The sequence below is a fragment of the Lissotriton vulgaris genome, chromosome 11 (genome assembly GCF_964263255.1).
Source record: "Lissotriton vulgaris chromosome 11, aLisVul1.2, whole genome shotgun sequence".
NCBI classification, from domain to species: Eukaryota; Metazoa; Chordata; class Amphibia; order Caudata; family Salamandridae; genus Lissotriton; species Lissotriton vulgaris.
In genome coordinates this window covers 540610047-540629895 of record NC_141699.1, presented here as the reverse complement: position 1 = coordinate 540629895, position 19849 = coordinate 540610047, and the positions used below count along the sequence as shown (strand labels likewise).

The following is a 19849-nucleotide window of genomic DNA, read 5'->3' as shown; positions in this document are numbered from 1 at the left end:
AATGCCCTTGTACATGCTTTATCAAACCACCTTTTATTACCCTTCGCTCGGTTTTTTGCCTCCACCCACAAGCTGTTTCTGATTGTGGAAGCTATAATGTTGAAATGCTCTATAATCTGTTCGCTATTAGACTGCTCGTCGAGGCAAATCGCGAAGCTATCCGAACAGACATTCAACAACATCCTGATCGGTCGCTTTGCGAGAGGAGATGGAGGGGACAGAAGACACACTACCACTGCACGCCGTAATGGCGGCCATTAGAGCGCTCCACTCACAGATCATCGTCAACTACCAGGCACTGTCGGTGACAATGGACGATCTTTGCCGGAGACCGGACGGCGGCTTTTCGTCATCATCTCAGCTAGCGGTACTACCCACTGAACATTGTATGATCAACTTTGAGGTCCCTGTGCAGAAGCCGGATTCCGTGTGCGCTGCTGATTCCTATAAGACAGATCACGCGCCTGTGAACATTGTCAGCGTCCCCTGCTTGAACCATATCCCGCTGAATATCACTGTGGACAACCTCGACTGCCTCAACAAGATCACCTGTGACTATTGGAGAGTTTTATCATCCTTCCACGCTTTTCCTCGCTTGCTCTGTGGAGATCGTGAACTTTTATCCTTTATTTGGTTTTCTCATACTGACTTGAACTTTTATGAAAGCTTTACCTCTCTCATTGTTGCTGTGGCCTGGGTTATAAGTGCTCCAGTGAAAATTCGTACTGGCCAGGGCTAACTTGTGGGGCTTTTTAAGATTCGGAAAAATACTTTAATCTGCTGCTGGGATTATGACCTGTAAAGTGCGGGAGTCGGGTGGTATGTATCATGCTTCCCCGGATTGATTATATATTTCGCTGCATTCTATTTTGAACTTGTTTCCGGGTGATCGCATCTGGTGGGGGTAAGGGAGTCCGGGAGTGTGTTTTTGTCTCTCCTCCTCCGCTTCTTTTCTCTTTTAGGGACGTTTCTGGGCGACAGGCACGCTGCTAGTGGGTTAGGCCGTAGCCATCGCAGGGGTGCAGGGTGGTGGGGTGGTTTGTTATTTTGCATTTGTTTTGTTCTATTGCCCCTTTTTCTTTCTCTCTCTCTCTCTCTTTAGGGTATTCCTCTGGGCGACAGGCACGCTGCTAGTGGGGTAGGCCGTAGCCATTGCAGGGGTGCAGGGTGGGGGGTGCGTGGGGGGTTTGTTATTTTGCCTTTGTTGTGTTCTATGGCCCCTTTTATTTCTTCTCGCAGGGTCCGGTAGCGATACTTTCGGTTTCATCCTGAAGTATACGAGTGGGCGGGGTCTGGGGTGGGTGGCTATGATGAGAGATCGGTAGCTTTGTTCTTCACCTTTAGTGAACTTATTAGCGCTTGCATCTTTACTGTTTGTCTAACATGATTCGCAACTACCTTTTAACACCTACCCGCATTTCTTATCCTCCGAGTGTGTAGCTCCGGATATCCTGTATCTTTCTCTTTATCTTCTCTTTGGGTGCGGGGGGGGGGGGGGGGGGTTAAATGTAAAATGAAACCTTATGTATATCCTTGATCCGAAATGTTTTCAACGCACCGTATATCTTTTACCGCTGCCGGGCCCCTGGGTTGTCGGCTGAGGAGCAGTGTTATTGGAACTCCTGATACGTATCGCTTGCATGTGGTGACCGGCCCCTGTCGTTTCAGGGCTACTTCTGTACTTTGTGTTGAACTATATAATAAAGGTCTTCCAAAAAAAAAAAAAAGTGTACAGGATTTTCTATTCTCATTTACTAAATGATCACCCAGAGAGTCATTACCCAGATCCTTTCCGCCTGTCGAGGAACATACTGTTCTGCATTTACCCCCCTCTTTTAAATCAAGGTTACTAGATATCTTACAGCCTTCCTCTTCGTTATGACCATGAGTCACAGTGGGCACAGTTACAGTTTGAATAATGTTCTCATCACCCTCCCATGACCACTGATCTCTTCTATTCTCCTTGATTTCATCACTGTTCTCCCCTAGTCCTGATGTTTTGATAAGAGAAGTATACTTTTTTTGTCAATCCACAAAATCGAGGCCAGAAAATGCATCAAACCGATTGTGGACAAGTATATTATAAGCACGTAGAGCTATACCTCTGTTATCCCACAAATAATTATTTCTGAAATTTAGGCCTGGAGTTGGTGAATAATTCTGCCTAGGATAGAAATTGGGTAATCTCTGTGGTTGGGAGAAAAAAGTCTGAGTATGTCCAAATTGATCAGAGCCGAACCTATTTGTAAACTGCCTTTCTACTTCACGGTTTTTAGGATATTGAGCTGATGCATATGGGTAGAAGTAGCTAAGATAATGTGTAGAGATAGAGTCACTACTTCTTGGATCATACCAATCCCCGATGTGCATGACAGCTCTAGGATCTTTAAAGTCTATGATGATTACATCCCCTTTCCTATCTTTAGGTCGTGAGCCCACCCATGTTGACCGCCTAACATTTAAAATTAAAATTTCCCCATTAATGTGGGCAGGCAAGGGTCTATTGTTACGTAACCAATAGGTAACTTTATTTCTTAAGGCTCAATGGTCTTCCTTAGTGCCTAAAGGGAGCTCAGGGACACCCGCCATGACGATCACATAAGGGGCAGCTTCTGGCGGTAGATCTACTATTCTGCGTGATTGCCAGTCTGTATTATGCGAATTCCTTTCCCCATTATCCTTAATAACCTTACTTTGCGGGAGTTCTACCTTTTCCTTTGAAATCAAATTATTCCCCCTTTGATCACCCACTTTAGTTGGAAGTTGAACTATAATTACAGGCTTCTTCTTCGGCAAAAGGGGTGTCTGCACCTTTTTGGGGGGGGACACAGGATGGTTTTTTCCCACCAAGGTAAGATTTTGTAGAAAGGGTAGAATGTAATGGGACTTGTTTTGTTTCTGACATCGTTTTTCCAGGTTTCATTATGGGGTTTGTATTAATCAACTCCTTCGTCAAGTCTGATAATAGAAGTGTGTTTCGTTCTACTTTTTTGTCAATCAAGTCTAGGTGCGTGTTAATCAACCTAGTCCTTTCTAAAAGAGGGTGCATAAATGATTTTATCAGAATTTCAATTTTTTCCAGGGAGCCATCCTCACCAATATGGCGATTAGTTGTCATTAAGAGGATCGTAGTTGGAATAAACGAAATCGACCACATTCAACAATGTTGAAGTCGAGCCCTTCTTTTGTATTTTGGCTTGCCGAGTCTTTAGAGGACCACCCCCTTTTTTTTTGTTTTGACCTTAAGTGGTGAGATGTGGCTGATATTAGAAGGGGATGGGGATGGAGAAGAGAATCTAGGGGAGTTTGATAGTCCTTCGGCATCAGTGCTATTATATAAACCAAGCATGGACAAGTCGGGAATGGTAGGCGAGCTCAACAGAGGAACATCAGTGGTAAGATTAGCCAGCATTTCTCCTTTATCCTCCGTATCTCCAGTATTCACCAACCCAGTATGTTCTATGGTTTGTGGAGTTTGGCGATAGCGCAGTCCCTATTTGCCCCAAGGATGATAGTTTTCCAATCATTAAATTCAGAGCAGGTCCCCTGTTTAATTCAACTGTATCTACTCTTTTCTTGTAATGCTTCCCCCCACGTCTCACATGTGCTTTTCTGTATTTTCTCACCGGTTTTGGGGCTAACGGTGTATGCTCTAATTCTTCAATAACAGTATCTGGCCGATCTTCATGCCTCTCAGAATGCACCTGGGCTACAATCGTCATAACTTTCCTTACACCAATATCGGGATTATTAGGCACAACTGTATCCGCCACTAAGAGGGACATCTCTTCCTGTAGCATGTTGGGACTCCCCCGGCCTAGCGATGCCCTTCTATCATGATTGATCTGATAGTTTATATCTTCTTGTTCGATTAGGTGTATGCTGACTCTATACATTCATTACAGCCCACAAGGGACACCATGGCAAAGGCATGGTGTCATGATTTGGTTACTGATGGAGGTGTTAGCTTCTGTAGCAATTTTGAAAGTCATACTGCAGCAGGATGCACGAGGGCGCGAGAAGTGAAAATACATAGAAATTCAAAGATTTTGTAATGTTTTAATGCTTATTTTACTATCTTGTGCTTAAAAGTTTTGGTGGGATCCGCTCCATCCATATTCTCTTCACAAATGCTTTACAGCAGAAGACTTCGATAAATTTGTCATTTATGTATGGTTATTTTTTTGTTTTCTCTTTTTACTTTATTGTTATTGTTTTAATTGCTGGGGGGTGATATAGTATTGTGTGATGTAACGCATAGCACCTCGTGCCATGTTACTCTAACCATGTTTCTTGTTTACAATTGAATGTGCTTGTGCTTGCACACAGAACAGAAGGCGAGGATTCAAGTTGACTTTGTCCTTGTGGGCGATCGGTTGGATTACAGTAAACTGTTTAACAAATCTGCTTACGATTCAACTCACTACTATATAGTTACTAAGAATGGGAGATCTATACATCCAGAGAAGATTCATGACACATGAATGATTCAAAGGGGGAGGGGGGTCTCCCTTCTAGATATATTCCTGTACTTTAGACTAAGGCATGCTGTCCAGGCCCTCTACCCCTATTTTCCAAATGAAATAACCCCGCTGATGATGCAAGGTCATACCATCATGGCTGACACTTCATGAGGTCTTATTACCAAAATATACCAGCTTATGTCCAATGCAAAAAATATCTCCTTAAACAATAGTGAGAACCAGATCCGGAAAAGGGCTTAGATGTGGATATCCCTGGCTCAGTAAAGTTCTACTGCTAAATTGAAACATTTGAGGTCTCACTCAGTAGCAGACATAGGTTAATCCATCACAAAATGTCACATAGAATATACTACATCCCAAATCGACTTAACACAGATGCAAATACTCTAGTGCAGACTTTATACACTTGGCCTGGACTTGCCTACAAGTAGCCAAATTCTTGACATATGTGTTTGAGAAGCTCACTAAGACTACAGCTTATCAAATCAACATTTCACCAGTAATAGTGCAAATGAGTTCTCAGAAAGTTGCCCAACTCAGAAAGGACCAAGGAAAGGCTAAAAGCCCCTCCCATACATCATAATATTGGGTCAAAGGGGCAATTTTCTATAATAATGCTGTAGAGAGGCAAGAGGAAGCTCTGCCAATTACCTCACGCCTGAGAGATATTTAGACTACCTTAAAACAGTACCTTTCGGCAGACTCAAGTAATGGTAGATGTCAACCAATATCGGATTACAGGTAATTAATCAATTTATTACTTAAGTTATCCAGTCAGATATGGTACAAGCATACCAATTTCTGTGTTGCAGAATCACTACATGGAAATCAGGAGCCATTTCAATGAAAATGTGAGTTGTTTAAATATTTAATCTTATGAACACTGATGTCTATGGTGGATCTAATTCTAACGCTTTACTGCTGTGAATATATCAATAGTTTAGCCTCTGAAGAAAGTCATGAGAAGAGTCAACACAAAACATTCTTGTTTTATTCTAATGTTTAAATTAAGTACATCAATAAACCTATTCTGCTTGACTGAGAGAATTTTGTTGATCCCCCAACACTGTATTGAAGCAGATGACTGATGGTTGATTGACCGAAGATGTTTTATTTGTTATGAAAAAAATGGAAATAAATAAATAATAATCTTATCCCAGTAGCGTACTGTCCCATTCAATAGCAGCAGCTAAAAAGTTGGTTCTATGAAGGCATGTCAATAATTTGGATAAAACTATCTCTGATTCCCCACTTTATCAATATTCGCCTCAACTAACTAGAACCCAGGTACTTCAATGAACAAATCTTCTACATAATGAATACTTTGATCTCCCTACTTGGGGACTAGAATATATCAATAAAGACCACATTAGTTTAAACACTAAACTTGTTCAACTTTTTAGTTTAATAACCAATGACAAATACTAAAAGAAACCCTGAACGCAATAAAAAAAAAGGCTAACGCCTCTGACCAAATTCCAGAATCAAGATGTAGTGTATTTTCATCCAATATATTTTATAAGTCAGGAAGGATGCGGATACCCTTGCCCCTTGAGCTGACCAAAAACAAAAGAACTTTTGGTCAAGTAAACTGCTCCTGCAGAAATTGCACCACTACCTCTACTGTCTTGAATAAAGACATTGAGGACAACACAGCCCTTTGGTATGCTATTGATCTTATAAATCATTCCCCAGTTCTAGGAATATAAATCAGGCCTCATTCTGTGCAAATTGCCCATAGTCAATGCTTCCCTGAAAGGTGAATCTGCCCTTGAATCCCTAAACATTGGACATGTCTGCTCTGTGGTAAAAAATAAAGACTCAAACCATGAACAGGTAAAGAATTAACAATTAATCACCAAACTGCCCTTTATTACTGAGATCCAATTAAAGTTGCACTGCAAACCAACTTGAGAAAACCATAACATGTTTAACTACATGAGGAATCATCAGGTTTCTGTTATGGCCACAGTACAGAAATATATCACATTATATCTGATGGCACTGTCTAACTGTCTGAAAAAGGCCATTGGATTAGTCATAACTGACCTTTCAATAGCCTTGAATACTGTGAACCGTAATATTCTCTGATCATACTCAACAAGAGAATGGGATTTGATGGCAGTGTTCTTTGTTAGTTCAAGTCCAATCAAGCAAACAGAATCCAGTAAGAAAGGAAACTATTTTTAAACCATAACAAGTTCCTTTTGGTGTCCCTTCCATTGCTTACTTTTTAACTTACATGGTGAACAGCTGGGCGATAAGCGGGCCACCTTCGAGTCTCCTTCCATCAATATGCTAAAGACACTCCGCTATACCTGAGGATCAGTGGAGCCAAAGATTGTATGACCCTGTCCCACTGTCTAACAAAAAAAATAATAAGAACATTTGAGGCAAAAGAGCAGCTAAGTCCTATTTATAAAGAATTTCTCCTCCTCTCACACCAAAAGACATGCTTTCCTAGAACTATTTGAAAATCTAAAATCTTTGGGAACTGATCCTAAGAAACATATGACCAGTTCTTGTTTCTTGGACTCTATGAGCACCTTTAAAACAACATGCATTACCTCTAAAGGACTCCACATGAATAACCCTAATTACATAACCCAGAAAATAAAAATATCTGGTGGCATTAGGGAACTGAATATCAAGTTCATCCAATGTACAGGAACCACTAAGCTGAGAAATAGGAGCACTGTTAAGAAATCTATTTTGGGCAGTGCATCTGCAATATTGAATACTCTCTGAATACATTGCTGCCTCCTCGCGCTTTCATTATTTTCAAAAACTATCTCACAAAGATACACTTACAAAAAAAACGCTCTCACATTGCTCCATTACTGTGGTTAATACATTAGACGGAGCCTATGTTTACATACTGCCTGTCAAATGTATTCTTGATGCTACATCAATATGAACACCTGCTTTTAATTTCTTAGTCTAACCAGAATTAACTGTGTTCTCCCAAACATCTTAATTACATTCCTTAAGTCAGTTGAATATGAACTGGAGAAGGCCTGAGATGTCAACAAGAGGGAAGCAGAGTGAATGTGTATTAAAAAGGATTTCAACTGAGCATAACAAATATAGCTAAATAAATAACTCAAAGGATGTGAAAGATAAACAACAACAAAAAAATCAATGTCAAATCACAAGGAGTCATCATCAGGTGATGGGGCTTTCAGGAAAGTTGTTACTGAATGAGTAGTGTGGCTATGTAAGTGATTAAATCAATCAATCGGTTACGTGGAAATGCATTCAATGAATCAGATCAATAGAAAAAAAGTCAATGAAAATGGCATGCGGAAAAAAAACAGAAGAGTCAACAAATGAGAAATGTGGAGCAGGAGTGGATATATAATTTCCAGTGTATATAAGAAACAACAAGAATCAGTTTATATGCAATGGGAAAACCAAGCGAATAAGAAGTAATCTATCACTTCAGAGAAGACACAGAATAGCTCAACTAGCAAGAAGAATAGCCAGTAAGAAACAGAAAAGTCCAGCAGATTAAAAAAAGAAAGTTAGACATTTATGAAGGTTTTTTTTTTTAATATCTCGATAAGTGTCAACGGCTGATAAAAACAAGAAACCAACCAGGCAAAAATGTCCAGCATGTAACATTACAGGAAAGAAATATGCCAATCAGTATGAAAACATAAGGCCAGAAACAGGAGAGCAGACAGACACTCGTGGGTAACAAAGGGGATAAAGTAAATCCTGCCACGATCAAAATTGGTATTTTGGGCAATAGGAGTCAATTTCTTGCTTTGGCCAAAAGGCAACTCAAATATATATTGAAATCAAAGCTCCAACATGCACAGATTGCTGTTGGGGTTGCTGTGCATTTTGGATCAATAGAGATCTATCACCTACATTCTTACTTCTAGGATAACAAAAGGTAATGGCTATCAATTTTCCATGGATTAATTTGGATAGGAGGAATAATCTATATAAATGTATTCTGCATGCATTTGCAAGGTGCATCTAGCCTGCATACAACGTAGCTGCTTGAATGTATGGCTCTAACGTCTTACTTCTGCAAGTTCACTCCCATCCTCTGCTATCAAACGATCGCCTCAAGGAGGGAAAGCCTTCATGTACAGTGCTAAAAGATAAAAGTAATCGACAACCTCATGATCTAATTGCACGGTTTCCTTCACTTTCAGTGTGCACCTGAAGTACTACAAGACTGCAAAAAGTGCAAGATATTGCATAGCTCAGGAAAGTTTCACTTAAAGCCATGAGGAACCCCTAAGGGCTACCAATAGAAAGTCACTGCGCAGGGGTCCTTGGTAATGTCCAAATGGGAAAAGGACCTTTTCACGCCATTAAGAAATTGTTCCAAACACCTTGCCTTTCACACAAGAATCCTTGGAGCTCAAGACGTAGCTGGTCCCAGATGGGTTTTGGTACGAATAACCCTCTCACCTTCTTGCATGTACTGGAAGCTGCTTCACAGATTAATGAGGTACCACCTACAAAGTAGGTAATGGCAAGTATGAGTACACACGCTAGAGGAGTAATGCGACTGCCTAGGGAGGAGTAGAGAAGAAGCAGTACCTCACCTAAGGAGAGCGGATATGTGAGAGAAGGAACAACAAGGGCGCAAGTGCGTGAAGTGCAAGGTGATGTATTACGCTTCCCTGGGAGTGATAACTGGCTTTCTGAAGTGTCATACCTATGCACAGTTGGTGGTTAAGCCACGCAATGACAAATGTGAATGTATTTTCCTCAACTGAGTAAGGCACACACAGAGGGTTTCCTGGTTCAGGATGGAGGCACTGCAAATTTAATATGACAAGGCAATATGCCCCATTAAGTACATTAAAACATGATATGAACCGGCGCGGTGGGGGGCGCAGGCTCCAAATTCCACAGGTACTTATAGAGGCGAGTGAGCCAAAGTGGAGAAAGAGAGAGGACGAATAGAAATACATTCACACGTGAAACAGTGTATACTGGTTGAAAGATTGGGCACAGATTGAATTTGGCACAATAGTGGAAGGCATTGGGCACAGTCCAGTGCTGAGGCACGCAAGGTGGTGCATAGTAAGGGATAGCTGTCAGTAGACAAGCGAGACATAGTCTATGCAAAGTGGACAAACACTAAGGAAAACACTAGTCGACTGTACTGGCTCAGGGCCTCTGACCCTCTGCTCTGGGCCTTCCCCTCCTCCGCCCCCAGCCCTGCCCCTCTCAGGACTCCGCCTTTCCCCGAGGCTGCAAGGCAGCCCTGTATATGCCACATACACTCACCGGGTCCGGAGCAGGGGCCCTGCGGGCGGCGCCTGGGCGCGCGGACACCCCAACTGACGCGGCGGCCATCTTGGGGACAGCGAGCGGCGACTACGGGGGGAGGCGCCGCGCAGAACGGAATAGCCAATGGAGGGAGGGAGGGACAATAAGCACAAGGAACAACCAGTGATAGCGGATTGGCGCGCGTGACCTTCAACTATCGATGATTGGAAGCAATGAATGCTCGTGCATGCTCTGTAGCCAATAGCCAGAGGTAGAGTGCGCGTGCACACGGGATAGCCAATGACGACAGGTCGTTTGCGCGTGCACATAGAGTATATAATTCCTTGGTCAGCATAGTGCAGCTATTGGTCGTTGGGAGGAGCGCGAGAAACTAAAGAACCAATACTGAGAGAGCTAGAAGGTGCGATACGGGGACAACAACTGCTGGAGCTGGGGCGCGAAGCTAGACATGGAAAAGGGACTGGTTCACGGGTAAAAACTAGTAAACGGAAGGAAAACAACAACACACCTCATAGACAAAGAGGAAATACTTAAACGGTGTAGGCTTGTGTGGTGGGCGGATTTGTACTGGAATGAAAACAAACGCTGACGAAGTGAAGTGTTTTTTTTCTTTCATACTGCTAAGAAGGGTATCGTAATTTTCAATTGTATCCAAGTAAGATTAAACACCGAAGCAGCCCAACTTTCTCTCCTATACAAAATGACCGTAGCATAGGCAATGAAAGTGCCGACTTATTTAAAAGAATATATGCTAGGGTGGCCGACTTCCCATTATCACTTCGCGGAGACGCTAGGGTGACCACCAAGCATACTGATGCAGGTAGATTGTAAACTGTGACTATAGCAATCCAGGACTAGTGATCAAGATTCGGGGCAAAAGGTCAATTTAACAGAATTCTGAGGAGGTCGCTGTGGTATCCTGCTATCATAGTTCTGTGACTCAGGGTGGCTCTCAGTGAGGGTTCCATTGGAATGTAGTGAAGGGGCGAAAGGCCGTATTTGGAAACAATACTCGTACGTCAGGTAAGTTGATTTGTATTTTATTCCCTAGTCGCGTCCATACCAGGAGCAGCACTGTAAAGTATACGCTTTACCTTTTTCTTCTTAATTATAACCTTTATTGTTGAAACACAGACAACGGGGACGATAGAAGGACGCAGCTACGTCTGGGGGCACTCCAGGCAACAACTGCTGCCAAAGCTCCAGCAATTTTTCTATGGGGCATATTATCAAGACAGGCGATACAATTATCGTCGTTTTAGCGGCAAAAAACTGCCGCTAAAACGGCGATAATGGGCTTGATAATGCTCTATGGAATTCCAATTGAAGCCCAGGTTAGATGTCCTTCACATTTAACATGGGCTTCAATTGGAATTCCATAGAGCATATTATCAAGCCCATTATCGAACTGCCGCTAAAACGGCGATGGTTTAATCGCCTGTCTTGATAATATGCCCCCTAGTACTTTAGCTGACAAGGTTCACGGAGAAGGACTTTCAAGGATAAACAATACAATGACGGAGATGCAAAATGCATAACATATCTTCTCGTAAAAACAAAACCAAAGGAATAAAAGGGTTACACAAAAAAAGTAAAATCCAATAAATACAGTTATTCAAAATAAATGCATTTATAATAGATAACCAACTAGTATTATAGATGTTCAACTGTATGTCAAACAAAATGTGTCATCCATTTGGGTTTGACACTCACTCTCTTGTTGTGTACTTAATTATCCACAACTGTCTCCCAACTATGCACTTCATTATTCTCAACTGGTTTGCTATTGTGCTTGACATTCTTCCCCTCTTCCTGTTTTATAGAACTGTCAGCATCGCCGACACAAGTGAAATCTCCTCCCCCTGTTTTCCTTCAATACCTCTTCTTCCTTCACAATGATCACTCTTCCCCACAGCCTGTTCAACCTCAACCACACTGTATAAATCCTCTAAATACTTTACGCCATCCAGGCTGGAGGTAAGGGGACTAGAGTTAACACTACATCAACTTCTACAGGCTCTATCCATATCATCAAGAGCAGAAGAAGAAGAGGATACGTTTTCCTCATCATACATGCATATATCATTGAGGTCTTTACGGGTAGCAATTCTTCTTAAATTCCAAACTTTACCATCACTCAAAAGTACATCATTACGAAACACTTTTCTGACCCGTAGAGGCTTCCAAAATTGATTTTCACCTCTTCTGACTTTCCACGTTTTTTTAACTTTCACCCACATACGAACCTTAATATCCACCTTTTCTGATCCAAACTTACAATCAAAAGAGGGTTTGTACTGTAGATGTTTCTCTAAAATATTCTTTTTAACTGTTTTCATGAAAATATTAAAATTAGTACCTTTAACTAACCATTCCGGATTGAATTTGATCCTAGCAGTGCGTCCTCTCATGATTTCAAACTGACATTTTCAAAGCCTTATGTACATTTGTCCTATAGGTTCACGCTGTTTTATAAACCTGTAATTCCCATTTCTCACCCTCCATAACCGCAATGTGAATGGTGTTTTTCAAAACTCTCTTAAATCTTTCACACATACTATTACCATTGGGATTATAAAGTGACGTGGTCCTGTGTCTCACTCCAATCCTTTCAAAATTGCTTTTTGACAACTTTGACGTAAATTGTACACCATGTCACTTATAATTTGAACAGGTAGACCTTCCTCTACAAAAATACTGTCAATAACCCTCAACACAATAGCAGAGTCAACCTTGTCCACCATCTTTAAAACACATCAATTAACTAGATTATGTACTTGGCGGGGTTGCCATAGGGCCCATGATGTCTATGGCAACTGTATGCCATGTTCCTTCTGGAATATTGGGCTCACACACATCGATCTCAATCTTCTCAGAGATTTATCAGAGTTGGCACAGACAACACAATTCCTTACATTACTTGCCACACACACATCCATGCCTGACCACCAGTACCATCTTTTAACCCTTTGCTTAGTTTTTACTATACCACAATGGTCTTTATGGCACATTTCATGATCGTTTCTCTCAAAGAAGTGGGAAGTACAGCTTTATCTCCCCGAAACACAGTTCCATGGTTTTCAGATAATTCATTTCTTTAATTCCCCAAATTGTCTTAATGTCATTGACACTTTGCTTTTCTCAGGCCAGCCATGAACTACATACATGATGAGGGATTTTAAATCCTCCGCCATTTCTTTTACACCACAGAAAATGTATTTATTTATTTATTGACATTTGTAGAGCGCGGCGAATACCCGTGGGCGTCTCGGCGCTAATTAAGGGATGGATCAGCAACTGGGGTAAAGAAGATATACAAGGCTATTGGTCAAATAACCATGTCTTTAGCTGTTTGCGGAATGTGAACAGGGAGGGACTTGCTCGGATATGTGCAGGAAGGGTGTTCCAGAGTCTAGGGGCGGCAGCCAGGAAACGCCTGTCGACCCAGGTGACTGTTCTAGTGCGAGGCACAGCCAAGAGGTTCTGAATAGAGGAACAAAGAGATCGGGTTGGGACATGATGGAGAAGATTCTGTTTGAGAAAGTGGGGACCTTGATTATTGAGTGACTTGTAAACAATACACAGCGATTTGAATTTGATACGGCTGCGTATCGGGAGCCAATGGAGATCCCTAATGATGTTTGTAACTGGTGCGAACTTGGGGATCCCAGCCAGCATTCGTGCGGCTGCATTTTGGATTGACTGCATCTTATTTGTCACTCGGACTTGGGCATTTAAGAATAGAGCGTTACAATAGTCCAAGGATTCTTCATCATGAATAAGAGCTATTTGCAACGTATCCCATTCATTCACCTTGAACTCTTTTAAGTCTAATGGCATATAAGAGAGAAAGTCTGCTCAAACGTTGCTTTTGCCAGGTACATACTCCACTCTGTAGATGAAATCCTCTAATCGTATTGACAGTCTTGCAATTCTGGCCGACGCCTTATACAGACCTTCAGTGGTGAGTAATTTGACAAGTGGTTTGTGGTCACTTCTAACAACACGCTCCCTTCCCCACACGAAAGTGCGAAAATGTTCTAAAGCCCAAACACAGGCTAATGTCTCTTTCTCAATAACAGAGAACTTACTTTCAGCTGGGGATAATGCTCTCGAAGCATAAGCAATGATGGACTCTTTTTTACGTTCATTTATTTGAGATGACACCCCAGTTTCAATTGCCTGCGCATCCTCCGTAAGACCTTCAAATGGATCCCCCCCGACTGCAGGAGGACCGCCACCCACGCGCTCATAACCAGCAGGCTGGACTACGGCAACGGGTGAGTAGCACGCTTTATAAACCCCTGATTGATTGACTAATTGATTGATTGACCCAAGCCTTTATTACTCGCATCCACAGTGACAACACATAAACTGTTGACATCAAAATAGCTCAAAACTGGAGCATGAATGATATCCTCTTTGATGTTCTCAAAGTCTGTTTTGCATACATCTGACCAAATGAATTTAACATTGCTTTTCAATAATTTTCTAATATTAAATACCTTACTTATTGAGCATAGAACTCTACCATCCCAAGAAAAGACCTAACTTCATCTTTATTGACATGATGTGGGGCATTCTTAATAGCATCAACCAATTGTGGCCTTTTGGCAACACCCTCTCCGCACAAAACATGACCCAAATATATTTTACAGATCTCAGTCCAAATGTACATTTCGAGTACTCTACTGTTAGACCTCTCTCCTCCAAGGTACACATAACCTCCTCCAACACACTATCATGTTCTGTTTTATCTTTCACGAAAACCAAAATGTTATCCAGAAAGCACCTAACCTTGGGGTGCTTTCCGAAAAGTTTGTGCATCAATTTCTGAAAGATTGCTGCCGTTAACACGAAACCAAATGGTATCCTTTTATATTGGAAACCGCCTACTGGGGTGATAAAGGCAGTAAATTGTTTACTGTCTTCATTTAAAGAAATCTGGTGTTACGCTGCAGACAAATTGATAGTAGAGAACCACTTGGCATCTTTACTAGCACTAGCATCTCAGAAATTTTGGGGAGGGAACATTTATCCACCACAATGTTATTATTAAGAGGGAGTAGGTCAATACATAAGTAAATTTTACCATTGGATCGCCTGGCAACTACAATGGGAGATATCCATTCAGATGATTCAATGGGTTCAATGATATCCTCATTAATTAATTTCTCCAATTCTTTTTCTACTACTGTTCTTATAAGTATGGGAATGTCCCTTGCCTTGTGGATTTTAGAGCAGGAATCACTCTTCAATACTATACGGTGTTCAAAACCTTTGAAAATGCCTACTGTAGTGACTGCTTAGAAAGATAATTTCCCACTAAGTAGTTCTTAAGTATTTATTCAAGTTTAGTTCATAAGAGAAAAGTGCATGCAGCAGATCAAGCAGGTAACAGAACAATGAAATCATAACATTCTTACCATCTACAGAACACCAGAACACATTACACTAGATTCTATTACATAGTACAATTCTATTAGTAATTAAAGAAACAGACAATCGCAACACATCCCCCTTCTTTATAACAAATAAAAAAAACAATCACAAAAATTTACAAGCGCACAAAATCATTAAATTTACTTGGAACACGAATAGGTCTTCTAAAACTGCTTGACTTAACATCAGCATTGTGTACTTCAACTGCAGCAGGAACATGAGAAACTTCTGCTGCAGGAGTTACTGGTACTAGTGTGGAACTAAAAGTGGAGGTAACAGGAGCAGAATCAGCACCATCCATTGCGCTAAAATCAGGAACAGAGAACTCAGGAATAACAGAGGTCCTTTCAACATCCGAAGTACTAACAGCTGGCAAAGCTACACCTTGAGGAGCCTCTGCCACTCCCTGAACATCCTCCTCCTGAAAATTTGATAAAGCATTTAACCACCAATAATCTCTACCACCATCATTAATGTTTTCTGAATCAAAAGTGGCTTCCGTCAAAGCTATACGACTCGTGATGTATGCTTCCATCCTCAGATTGAACAGTATTCCTCATTACTTTGGTGATTAGCTTAGGGTTTGAAAATCTAGGTTCCAATTTCCCTGATTTTTCCCCAAGTTTAATTCTGGCCCACTGTCCAACTCTCACAGAAACTTCTTTAGTACCATGTTTGCTATTAAAGAATTCCCTACTTTTCGCTTGGGAGATACTAATGGACTGCTTAACTTGATCCACATCCCACTCATATCTTTTGCTTCTACCAATCCACCCGGGACTGATTTTGCAATGAGGAAATCTTCCTCGCATTAAACCAAAAGAACTTTCACCAACAGTGTCATTCAAAGTTATCCTATACGACCAGATGAGCTTGTTAAGTTCATCCTCAAAATTCTTATTTGCTCTCTTTGCCAATTGCAAAACTCCCTTTATAACTGTTTACCCTCTCAACAGAATTACCCCTAGGATGGTACCGTGCCGTAAATTTTTGTTCAATTCCAATATTGCTAAAAAAATATTCTCATTACCTCAGATTTGAATTGAACACCATTATCCGTTAAAATTGAGGCTGGAAAACCTTCCCTTAAAAATCACTTTTCCAGAAAACCAATTACTGCCTTTGTGTCCACTGTCAGAACTATTTCAATTTCTAACCATCTTGAAAAAAGATCAACCAAAATGTACTTACAAGAACCATCCTGCCAACTTACAGGTCCTAGAATATCCAGCACAACACATTCCCAAGGTAAATTCGGACATCCTAGAGAAGATAAAGGAGGGTTTAGAGTTTTTTGAGTTTTGTCCGCACACTCACAACTGATACATGCGCGTACTTTTCTTTCTATATCCACATCAATCCTTGGCCATCAATATAAAACTTTTATATTTCTCTTGGTGCGAGAGATTCCTGGATGTCCCTCGTGGCCTATATCAATAATCTTATCTCTTATACTAGAAGGAGGTACAATTCTTCCTCCTCTGCAAACAAAATCCATCTCCATGCTTAATTCATCTTGCACCTCCCAAAATGGCCTCAGTTTCGGATCGATTTTCGCTTCATTGGACCACCCATTAGCGATTTTGTCCTTCACTAAATGCAAAATTTCATCTTTCTCGTATTCCTTCTCCCAGGCTTGTCTAGAAAGACCAGGAATGTCGTAGAAGACACCAGCTACACAAAAATCCTTCCATGGATCATTGTTTATTTCTTTAAGTGGTAATGAGAATCTACTCAGAGTCCGCTATTACATTCTTTGCACCGTAACATACTGCACATCATAAACAAAATCTTGTAACCTCATCGATAATCTGGCAATTCTAGCAGAATCTCTGGACAGACCTTCCGTGGTGAGAAGCTTTGTCAAAGGTTTATGATCGGATCTTAGCAAAAACTTCTTCCCCCATATGAATTTCCTATAGTGCTCCATGGCCCATGCACACGCCAATGCCTCTCGTTCTATGACCGAATACTTTTCTTCAGCAGGAGATAAAGAACGAGAGGCAAAAGCTATAATGACTTCATTGCCACCACTGGACACTTGTGTAAGGACACCTCCAATACCAGTGGCACTCGCATCTGTAGTAATAATAGAGGCAGAATGAGGATCAAAACCCTGTAACGAAGGTGCATGTGCAATATCTCTTTTTATGTTTTCAAAAGCTTGTTGACACGCATCACTCCATTCAAACGTCGCCTTATTTTTCATCAAAAGGCGCATTTCATACGTCTTTTGCGAAAAATTATTAACAAACTTTGCGTAAAATTCTGCTAACCCCAAGAAAGATCGCAGATCATCCTTAGACTTGGGTGCAGCTGCTTTGAGAATGGCCTCAACTAACTCCGTCTTGGGTTTAATGCCAAAAGTCCCAATCTCATGTCCTAGGTATGTTACAGACCTCTCTGAGAACTTACACTTACTGCCTTCTGCAACCAACCCATTACTTTTGAGAATTTCTAAAACTTCTCTAAGAATGGTGTCATGATGCGTTTTGTCTTTCCCCATGATCAAAATATCGTCTTGGAAAAAGACAACTTCAGGAATATGACTGAATAAGTTAGACATCAACCGCTGAAACACCGCAGCGGCCGATGCTAAACCAAAAGGCATTCGCTTAAACCTAAAACAGCCAAAAGGTGTACAGAACGATGTGAGATGTCTACTGTTCTTATCCAAATCCACCTGATGATAGGCGGCTGAAAGATCAAGCGTGGAGAACCATTTTGCATTTCGAAAACAAAACAAAGCTTAGCGATTGACTTGAACTGTGAAGGCTTCGCACAGAACTCCAATCAGTCGGTGCATGACTCGCGTACAACAGTTGATCGTTTCCTAAGTAATTGCTTTTCTTTAATGTAGAAATGCAGTCAATCTTTACATACACACGCAGGTTTCAGTCTTAGCCTGAGCATTTGGGTCACAACGTTCGTAACGAAAAATAGTACATCAATCCAAACGTGAATCACTTCTGAGAGAAATCCTCTATCGTCAGGTACTCACGATTTTGTAATTGAATCCGAAATGATTTTCAGAAGATATTTGCGGAGAAAAGAATATCACAGTTAATTGAACGCTGTGCCCATCCTCGTTGTCAAATCTGTAGTGACTGCTTAGAAAGATAATTTCCCACGAAGTAGTTCTTAAGTATTTATTCAAGTTTAGTTCATAAGAGAAAAGTGCATGCAGCAGATCAAGCAGGTAACAGAATAATGAAATCATAACATTCTTACCATCTACAGAACACATTACACTAGAATCTATTACATAGTACAATTCTATTAGTAATTAAAGAAACATACAATCACAACACCTACCTTCCCACTAAAAACTTTAGCAAATTTACGTAATCTCACACTGCCCACAGACCCTTCTTCTTCAATCACCAGCATAGGATCAGGGCTATTAGGATAAAAAATGATGTTAAGATCCCCTTGATCTTTCCACTTTAACACGTATGGTCCGTTTTTCTCCACATATAACTTTCCTACAGACTCGGTGTTCTTAAAACGGAAAATTTGAGACCTAAAACCCTCCATAACAACTTTTTTCTCCTGAAAAAACTTCAGGACTGATATCCGGAGCCTCAAGTTTGTTGCCTAAACTTCTCTTGAACTTTGAATTCCACACTTCCTCACACACAGTAGTATAAGGAGAACCTGAGCCTGCATATATTTGGACTGGAACTCCTCCAATCGTCATGTTGCAAATGGGTTTTATCTTAATTTCTCCCAAATTGCCTTTTATATTACCCACAAATTGGTCCTCAACCTCAGACACATTAATCGTATCCTTTAAGGAACAATGCATACTTTTCTTAACCAAATTCTCATTCTCACTTGAAGTACCTTCATCAACACACTTCACTTTAGACCACTTTTTCTTAGTACACACTTTAGCATAATGGACAGTTAGACCAAGAATTAGTACATTTTTGTTTGAGAGCAGGGCAAAATTTGTTGCTCGCCAAATATGAACTGCTGCCGCATCGGTAACTCTTTAAACCTTCTCTCTTAGAGAACATTTCGATTTTTACCATTTCAGGCTTTTGTGTGGACATTTTACTACTTTTAACCTTGGCAACCACCTCTTCAATGACTTCTTTACATTCAACCTTAAGAGCTTTTGCACTCCGACTAAATAATTTTGCCTTTCTAACAGCCAAAATATCTTTAAGATCCGCATCACCATTAACCCAATGCCTATCCTGAATAGCAGAATCACAGGTGTGCATTACTACCTGGTCCCTAATAAATTGTTTTTGTCGGTGGTCAAAGTTACAATTTCAGCAAGTTTCTTTAAAGCAGATACATGGGGGGGGGGCGTGGCCAAGATGGCGGCGGAGTAGGACGTGTCTCTAAGTCCCTCCGGCGCCACGAGCCCTAAAGCATTGTGTCGCACCCTCTTGGGATCCCCCGCCACCGGGAATAGCGACCTCCCGACACCATGTTGCAGCGGGTGACCAGCTGAAGGGCCTGTCTCGCCCGCCGGTGCTGCATATCGCCACGTCGGAAGGCGAGGCCTAAACCACGCCGGAGCCCGGGCGCTGGAGTCTGCTCTAGCTGCGGGAGTGCACGGGGCAAAAACGGCTGCACGGCGGAGGAGCTGCTGGGCGAGAAAGGGCGAGAGCGGAGCCCCGACATACCTGGCTTGGCCGAGGGAG

At 41.4% G+C, this 19849-nt stretch overlaps 1 protein-coding gene across 2 annotated transcripts in view; it reads right to left on the bottom strand.

The window, feature by feature from the left end:
• KAT6A (lysine acetyltransferase 6A) overlaps positions 1–9869 on the bottom strand; it is a 1442101-nt gene extending 1432232 nt beyond the window's left edge. For both annotated transcript variants that reach the window (XM_086943585.1, XM_086943586.1), the window contains exon 1: positions 9744–9869. The gene's annotated coding sequence lies outside the window, so the exon portion shown is untranslated. The remainder of the gene's footprint in view (positions 1–9743) is intronic.
• Positions 9870–19849: the final 9980 nt, after the last annotated feature.